Source organism: Canis lupus, chromosome 3, assembly GCF_011100685.1.
Source record: "Canis lupus familiaris isolate Mischka breed German Shepherd chromosome 3, alternate assembly UU_Cfam_GSD_1.0, whole genome shotgun sequence".
Lineage (NCBI taxonomy): Eukaryota > Metazoa > Chordata > Mammalia > Carnivora > Canidae > Canis > Canis lupus.
Window position 1 is genome coordinate 2,324,886 of NC_049224.1, and position 9,386 is coordinate 2,334,271.

The following is a 9,386-nucleotide window of genomic DNA, read 5'->3' on the forward strand; positions in this document are numbered from 1 at the left end:
CTGAAGAGCAGATACACGGCTTTAGATTTTAATAGATCATCTGAGAGTTTTTGACACGGATAAAGTTGAGGAGCTGAACTTCTGGCCTAGCTCGCCTCAGGCCCGGGCTGCCTATGCTTCAGAAAATGGTCTCTAAGGGAAAAAAAAAAACTCTTAATTTATGATTCTGGTCTTTTCTTGAGGGCATTTTGTCCATTCCTGAGAAAAGGCAGGCCTAGGACAGTCTGCTCAGAGACATTTCATGAGTGGTCACAAATTCTGGTAGATACCCCTCATCATGGACAATCAACACCCTTACCCTTTTCTTCATGAAACATTTTTTTTTTTCCCTTTTATGTGAAAATACTGAGAAACCTTCTGGAAGGTTTCTAACATCCAACACAAATGTGTTATCTAAATTTTCCATCTAAAATTTCTGGGAAATTTGCACATTAATGATACTAACATGATTCCAACTTCCACAAGAATTACTTCTTTCCTGCCCTTGATTAATGTACTACAAGAAAACACTATGTGATATGGGACTGGGGCAGTTTTGGAGCATTGTCCTATGGGGGGGAGTGAGAGTTACACTGATCCGAGGGCATTTAAGTGACTTAGAATTCAGATGCCTTTTTTTCACGTTATGTTTCCTGTTGGAAATGTGATGGTCTTAACACCATACGCCCTATTCATTCCCTGTCCTTGTAAAGTCCCGGGGAGGAGAGAAAATTCCAAATTCTGTGCTCATGTCTTTTGGGGGGGAGGGCACTTAATTTGTAGGCCTGTTATACCAATTTGGAAACCTAAAACTCAAAAGGCTCTAGTACCCCTAAAGACAGTCTCATGGACTGTTACCACGTGGTTTGGGTTTGGGTTTCTTTTTTTCCTCTCTAGGATTAGAAAACCTTGTGAACCTTATAACCAGAGTTTGGATGAGGGCAACTTGTGCTTTTCACAGGTGTTCTTGCCTGTGACAAAGGACAAATTAAGTCTCTGAAATACTCATCTGCTAGCTTTTTCTGATGACTTCAATTTCAAGGTCTTCTCTCTCTAATTAGCCTCCCCAAATGGACTGTTTAATGCATAACCAATCTTGAACTTGCTCTTTTCTCTGACTGAAGAGAAAATTGCACTTCATTTTGTTGAGCTATGGTGCTTATGTTGCACATTTATCAACGAGTGATATTTTAGAATTCTGGATGGCAGCTGTTCAGAGTTTCCTCATTGGCAATATTAGATTGGGAATTACTAATGATGAATATATAAACCCTCTTTAATATACAATCTAATCAAAATTGTTCTAAATATTTAGCTTCTTAAATTCAAATTATTTTCCAAAGTATATCAGTCTAATGTGAACAAGAAACACTCTTTTTAGGGTCTAGAGGAAAGTTGAAACATTTATAACATTTGTCACAGGGCCAAATAAATCACTGATAACAATATAATGCAGTGTGTTGATTTTAATATCTTCCTAGCTCTGCATCTACATCATTTTAATCTATTTCTATTAGTTTCTTTTCAACAGTAAATAAAATACTTCAAAAAAAAATCTTAGTCTGAAAAAAAAATGGCTCTGCTTGCTTTGTGTTGTTTTACCAAAGTCGTTTTTCATTTTTATTTATTTATTTTTTCCAATGTCATTTTTTAATGTTCGTTTTTGTTTGTTCTTCTACAGCACGTAAAGAAGTGGAAAAAAATATGTACATACAAGCTGAAATACAACTAGCGAATGGAGTTCACAGCGTGATCCCTTTTAGTGCTCGATGCCACACTTGCGTGGGCAACAAACAGCCATGTCTCTCGGTGCCTACAAGCAGGCAGGGTTCCCTTGAAGCGAGCAAGAATCTGTGCAAGGACTGGAGGGCAAGTGCTTGGGGGACCAAAAGCCCAGGGTATTGGAAAAACTTCGCTGACGTTCCTTTCTAAGAACCAAGACTCTTACCTCTTCATAGCAGTCTTGAATTGAACGGTCGGTGGGAACAGAAGCTAAAACTCCTCCGGTTTGGGGGTGGGGGGGAGGTAGGGAGATATTGACCAAAGAAATATCAAACTGAGGTGAGTTACAGAATCAAGGAACGAATAATGGTCCAAGATGGGTTCTGTGGGGTTGACTTTGCAAGAGGAAGCACATAAGAGGAGGAAGGGGAAAGAAGGACCCAAACATAAAGAGACAGGTGGAGAAGCCCTGCCAGGTTATGTCCTCACACCCCACGCCCAGGTGCACAGAGGTGCCAACTGACCAGGAAGGCAAAATGAGACTTAGTCTTGGTTGAGCCTGAGCTCTAAGACGATAGCTGGGAACTGCTCAGTCCCTGTAGGCCTCTGAAGGCCCACCCATTGCCCATCTCCCCCAGTCCCAGAAAGCTCACCCAAAACAAAATCAACAAACAAACAAAAAACACTGGATGCCTGGGTGGCTCAGTGGTCATGATCCTGGGGTCCTGGGATCGAGTCCCACATCAGATTCCCCACAGGGAGCCTGCTTCTCCCTCTGCCTGTGTCTCTGCCTGTGTCTCTGTATCTCTCCTGAATGAATAAATAAATAAAATCTAAAAAAAAAAAAAGATGCACAGGACTGCCCCTGCAAGAATTGTGATGGACGTGGTTCAAATCCAGTTTGGCCTTTCTCAAAAGAGGGGTCTAAAATGGTTGAAATTGAACACGTGGGGAAAAGCGATTAGAGAAAAGCGCCTCTCTAGGGAGATTTGCCACCGTGCTGGGTCTCGTCCCTCCCTGCGGCCTGTGCCTTCTCCAAGCCAGGAGAGCCATCGGCGTGACTTTTCCCTGTCTTCTCCTGTGTTTCATTTCTTCAGGTCTAGTTTGGGGCTCAAAGTAGCCCAGCAGTTGAAGCCTCAGGCCGACCTCGGACATCAAGCTAGCACGAAACTCGTGCCTGAGGAATGGACAAGTTAACTCTGAGAAGATGAGCTATGAGACCCCCTGGGGGCTCCGGGGGGTGAGAGGGGAAGGCCTAGTGATGAGTAAGAGCACATGCCCACACCGAGGCAAAGGTCAGCGAGAGGTCGTCAGTGATGGATGGCCCCCAAGAAGCCAGGAAATGTCCCAGGACATTTCAACTCTCAAGTCAAGTCAACTCTCAAAGTCAACTCTCAAAGTCAACTCAAGCTCCCACAGGCTGGTGGCAACCCTTCTCTCCTCTTCTTTCTCATGTCCCTGGGAGCTGGGGAGAGGGCGGGGAAGAGCCAGCAGGGTCAGGGCCCTCACAGCCTGCTCTCCTTCCCATCCCGGGCCTGCCAGGCCACGGCTGAGGCCAGGAGGATAGAGCGTCCCACCAACTCTGAAGCCTTGACTCAACAGACATCCAGATGGCAGAGTTGACACCACTCTGGAAATAAAAGGTTTTTTTTTTCTTTTTTTTTTTTTTTCCTGGTGTGTGACTTCATCCAGGGACAGAGAACATGTCCTTGAAGTGCGTTTGCTGCAGTAGTTGTAAGAGGAAAAAATGTGACTTTATGACTGTCTCTTAAGAGGCTCGTTGGCTCCGTGCCGATGCTAACATAAGAGAGTGCATGAACATGCAAGTGGGCAGGTGGCCGCAGGCTGCAGAAGAGCCCGAGACATGAGAAGGCACCCATGGAGGATGGGACGGAGGGAGTGTCTGCTGGCGACGTCGGGGCAGAGTCTGCGCTGCGGCCGGGGCCAGGGAGGAGAGGCTCTAAACGGGCCTCCAGGGACAGCAAGTGGTTCACGGCAACCGTCGCCTCTTCGAAAAGAAACAATGTCTGGACTGAAAGTCTAACCTCTCCTCTCAGGGAAAGTGTAATAGAAACAGTCGGCTGACGTGGGATGAGCATTCCTCAGTGGGGCTGTCAAATAGGAAGAAGTGACATTAGTGGGTGGACAACTGGTCTTGGGTCCGGGTCCCCAGGTACCTCTCCCACAATGCAGGGAGTCCCCTTCCCAGTCAGTACGAGGCGGAGTCGGGAGTGGGTTTGGGTGAGGAGTCTGTTCTTCTAGAACCTCATCACTGGGATGTGCTGATGGTTGAAATTCTTGTGTCACTGGGCTGAGAGCGTAGGTCCTGGCTGAAGAGTTTACCGGCCTGCTCAGATCCACGTGGGCGATGACCACACGAACAACAACTCCAGGAGAGTCTTGGAGAAAGGAGCAGCACGTGACCACGAGCGCACCAGCCCGTAGGAGCCAGGTGGGCGCAGCCCCAGCGGCCCTACCCCCAGCAGCCCCGTCCCCTCCCGCATCTGTGTATAGACCCTGACTCCTTGCGTCAATGAGCCACCAACGAGCATCATCGGGCACGGTCTTGGCTCTGCCACCAACGCTGGAGTGGCCCGGGCCTCAGCTCCCTCGGCTCCTAAATGGGGGGGTGGAGAGCCCCGCGGCCCGACGGCCACAGAGCAAGTGGGCTACTCAAACTGCGGAACCCGAGCCCATCCCTGGAGTTGTGTGACTCGGTAGAGAAAGGGGAGAAAGGGGAGGGTCCCACAACTTGCATTTGGACACATTTAAGGGGATTCCAACGCAGAGGATCCAGAGGCACGTAAGGCACAGGACCTCGAGATTCTCTTGTAAGCCAGTCCTCTCTGCTCCGTGTGTGGCCAGCAGCCCCACGACGCACAGCCCCACGGAAACCAGTGGGCTCAAGCAGCAACCACTTTTATTTGAAATCCATATCCGCCGGGGTAGGCTGGCTCGCGGAAGCTCCAGTCAACGTGGCACACCACGGCACGCGTTGGTTAGGTTAACTGGTGTAGGTTAACTAGACGGTTAAACTGAAAAATCTCCCTTAACCGTGAGATGCTAGGATCCCAATTCGATCACATCCTTAGGTCAACCATTAGGAGCGGCTAATTTTTCTGTTATTTAAGGGTAGGCGTCCAGTGGCTCCTCCAGAGGCCCTCCAACAGGCTCTCTGTGGGGTCAACAATACTTGCTGTAGACGGTTCAAAATTACACACACTGAGTACAAATAAAATTTCTTGACCCTCTATGTAGCTGTTATCTAAAATTGCCTGAGCCTTGGAGAGTTCAAGACTTGGTCTGGCTCTAAGTATCGTTCTGCTTTCTTTCCCGCCCAGGGTGACCTCTGGCCATCCAGGGGCCCTGGCGTGTGAGCACGTACCGCAAATGAAATGTCCCCAGGATCACGCGCCATCCCCTGGATCCTTGCTGGGCTCCGACCTGCTGCGACTTGTCTGGCTGCCGCCCGTGTGACAGTGGTGGTGTCCGCTGAACCATGCCTCTCCTCCTCCGTTCCTTTGGGGCACACGGGCCCTGTCGCTGAAGTCATGGCCCCAGCGGTAGGTCACACGTGCAGGCCTTCTTTCTGACGCTTGGGCTCCACCGCCTCCTTCCTTTCCCATCTCTGCCAGGGATCAGGTGAGGAAGAAATGGGGTGATACCTAAAGCTCAGCCCCCTAGACACCTCCCTCAGCCATTTCTAAAATCCTGTCTGGCACCACGTTAGACGTAGTGTCATGCCAACTGTGGGGATGTAATACACGCTAGGAGAAGCCCACTGTTCTGGAACATGTTTCCACCACATAATCCACCAAAGTGCAACCCCAAGGGGGCCCGACTGCTGGGATATTCATGTCTAATGACGTGTATTTCTTCTTTCTCCTCCCAGCCACCTCCTCTCAGAAACATGAAGGGTTTTCCGTGTCCCTCTAAGGTGGAAATGACCCTTGAAGCCCGTGTCAGTCCTCTATACTACGGCTAATAATAAAATTCAATGACCTAGATTCCTTAGGCTTAGGATTTGATTTATAAAAGGAATTTTGGCAAATTTAAACTTTTTTTTCCCCCTCGCAACAAAGCCTGGATTTCAATACTATGGTCTCACTATGAATTTTTAAAAATATGTTTTCCCACTGAAGGCCAAGAAACGACTTCTCTGTTCCAACCTCCTGTGAAATGATGAAGCCCACTGATTTAATAAGTGTAGAGCCATCCAGCAACATGATTTCTGGGAGTGAAAAAAAACATGTCAGCTTAATGTTTGCAAAAAATATTTTTTTCCTGTGCAAACAATAATCTGCATAGATTTGCCTCTCAGAAACTAGCAGCCAAGAAGAAAATAATTGATGCAAGCGCAAGCATTGCACCCAGGGCCATAAGTGGAGGTATACTGCTTAAGACCAAATACTGTGGAGTTTCTCTACTTCGGGTCTCTTGCAGATGCGGGGATCACAGAGACACAGGGAGTTCAGTACTCTGGGTATCTTGGCGGAGAAAACTGGAACAACGCGAGATGGCTTCCTTCCAGAAACTAGCAAGATTGGTAGTATCTACTCTTTGACAACATGGCCCCAGACTAGCCTCCAGCTTTATACCCCACGCCTCACCTGTGTCAACCTTCTTTTTCAACTCAGCCAGCCAACCTGCAGACCTTTGGACGCAGTGACAGGCGTTCCTGGATCTGCGTCTTTGCTCTCACAGTCCCTTCAATGGAATGAATGCTCCTAGGTTAGGGCCTTAAAGAGCACTCAGCGAATCCATCAGGATTAAGCGAGAATCAAAACTCTTGTCTCCTGCTTGTATTTTCATCAAATGAGGTAATCTTGTGTTGTTACAAGGATGGAAGTACCATATTTAGACTCCTTTTACCAAAAGAAAAAAGAAAAAAAAAAAGAAGTACTATAGCAGGATCTTACTTTGAGGGAAAAGGAGATTATGTCCAATTTCCATTTGCTATAATTTGTCTATTCTTTTCAAAAGGACTTCTGAGTGGGAGCCATAGAGCTGAGTCTGGCTCTGAGAAGAGAGAAAGAGAGGAGAATAAACACTGAGCAGGAAGCAGGGAGACCACGGTTGTTACCATAGTGATGAACATCCAGTCCGGATGGTGCTGTCGCCGGCTTCTGCTAGTGAGTGGGAGAAAACCACCTTCCTTCTGGACTCGTGTAGCTGAGGACAGAAAAATCCGAGGTGACCAATTTTAACTCTCTACTTGAGAGCTTAAATCGTAGCTCCACAGATACGGCCAATGTTTATTAAGCACCTAAGTGGTTGGCAACATTCTAGAAGATCCAATGTATGTAAACCCAAAAAGTTAGGGACTGACATCCTCATTTTAAATATGAAGAAAGCAAGGTTTCAAGAGAGTAAATAACTGGCTATTTAATGAACTCGGCAGTAAAAGGGCCGGCCGAGATTTAAATCCAAAACTTCAAGTTAATTCGATCTAACGTATTTCCATTGTACACCTGTTTTCACCAAGTCACAACTACGCTCATCAAATGACTTGGCAGGAAAATCATATCCCTTTGACTAACGCAAACTTAGGGGAATCCGTGGTGGTTACTCCAAGCTTTGACATTTTATAGTTTTCCCTGTCTCGTGAGTCTTATAGAAAAATAGTTTATATGAAAGCTTTCTTTCCTTCTTTTATAAACTGAATTGATACTCTGACAGCAGCTTAATTAAGAAATGATCCTAAATGACAGTTTTCAATGTATTTTGCATTATTGCGACAGCAACCAACAGTTTACTGACAGTAAACATCGTTTCATAGAGAGGCAAAGGTCACGGAATTATCTCACACATTCTTTTTCTTCCAAAAACAGAAGTACCTTTGAAGTTTTAACAATAATCCCATATTGCCAGTAAACATAATAAAACAATGTTGAAAAGTTAAAGGCATCCCCAGTTCCATCCCTGTTCTCATCCCTGTTCTACAACAGCGACTGTTGGTATTTGGCCTTCCTGAACATCCATGTTGAGTGTAATAGTTAAAAGCTCGGATTCACATTCCCACTTTGCCACTTATTCCCGCTTTTGCACACTTATTCCCATGTGACTATGCAAATTAACCTCAACTCTCAGTATTTTATCTGTCCAACAGCCATAATAATACTGCCTACTACATGGGGCTATACCGCGGAAAACATGACAAATTATGCTAAGTGCTGAGCACAGTACTTGGCACCCTGTAGCAGGTAATAAATGGTCGCATAAAAATGTATATATGTGTTTATATACATCATTTGCATAAATGCATCGTGCTGTACATATTGAGCTATAATTCTCCACTTAACAAAATATCTTAAGACATACTCTCATGTCTGCACGTAAGACGCTCCCCATCAGTTGCTGCATGAGGCTCTACATGTGGCCTTTCCGCAAAGCGTGCCTGTGAGGGGAGAGACAGCAACCTCTCGGTGTCTCCTCTCAGGAGGGCACTAATCCCATCACGGGCCTCGACTTTCATGACCTCATCTAACACTAAGTACCTCCCACAGGCCCCGTCTCCAAATACCGTCACATTGTGAGGTTAGGGCTCCAACATATGAACTTCAGGGTGGGGGGGACAGAAATGTTCAGTCCATAACATACTAGACAGGATAACAGATTGTTAAACAGCAAATGTTGATATGCATTTCAGATTTTCTATGATTTCTATGAAATACGTGAGAGCGCCCAATTCTCTACATCTCATCACTAACAGTTTTTATTGTACTCGTTCTATTCTTTGATAATCTGAGACGTCAAACGTTATATATACCTTTGGTCTGCATACATTTGATTATTCATGAAGAGAAATATCTTTTCACATGTTTATTGATGGGCTATATGTCTTTCCCTGGGAATTTCCAATGCATACCCTTTGTCAATTTTTCTAGACTGATATTTTTCTCTTTGACTTTCACGAGTTCTCTATTATACATTAGAGATGTTAACTCTTGTCCGTCCATACTCACCCACGTCATACTTCCCCATGGCATCCAGACTTGACCTTTATAATACTCAGCACACTCAAAGGTACTCGTTCAGCGTGGATTCCTCACTCACTGGATCACAAGTTCCACGAGGTCACGCATGCCCTTGTCTTATTCAGTGGTCAGTTCCCAGCTCTGGCTACAGCATCCAGCCCCTACTTGAATAAATAGCTCCAAAGGTGTTGAATACACTTGTAACACACATATTGCAAATATTTACCACTGTATATTGTTTTCTTTTTCTTTTAACTTTATTGATGGCATCTTTGGCCATACGATTTTTAACTTTTTTTTTTTAAGATTTTATTTATTTATTCATGAGAGACACACACAGAGAGAGAGAGAGAGAGAGAGAGGCAGAGACACAGGCAGAGGGAGAAGCAGGCTCCATGCAGGGAGCCCGATGTGGGACTCGATCCTAGGTCTCCAGGATCACATCCTGGGCTGAAGGCGGCGTTAAACCGCTGAGCCACCCGGGCTGCCTGATTTTTAACTTTTATAATCAAATTTGTCTGTGTTTTTGCTCTCAAGTTCATACCATGCATAGAAAGACTTTCTTTGCTCTCAAGTAATTTAAGATATTTTCCTACATTTCTTCTATTGTATTTATAGTCCTAATTTTTACAATTAAATCTTTCATCTGCAGAAGATTTTATGTGCATTTGGGGTAGATATGCAATTTTATTTTTCTCCAAACAAACA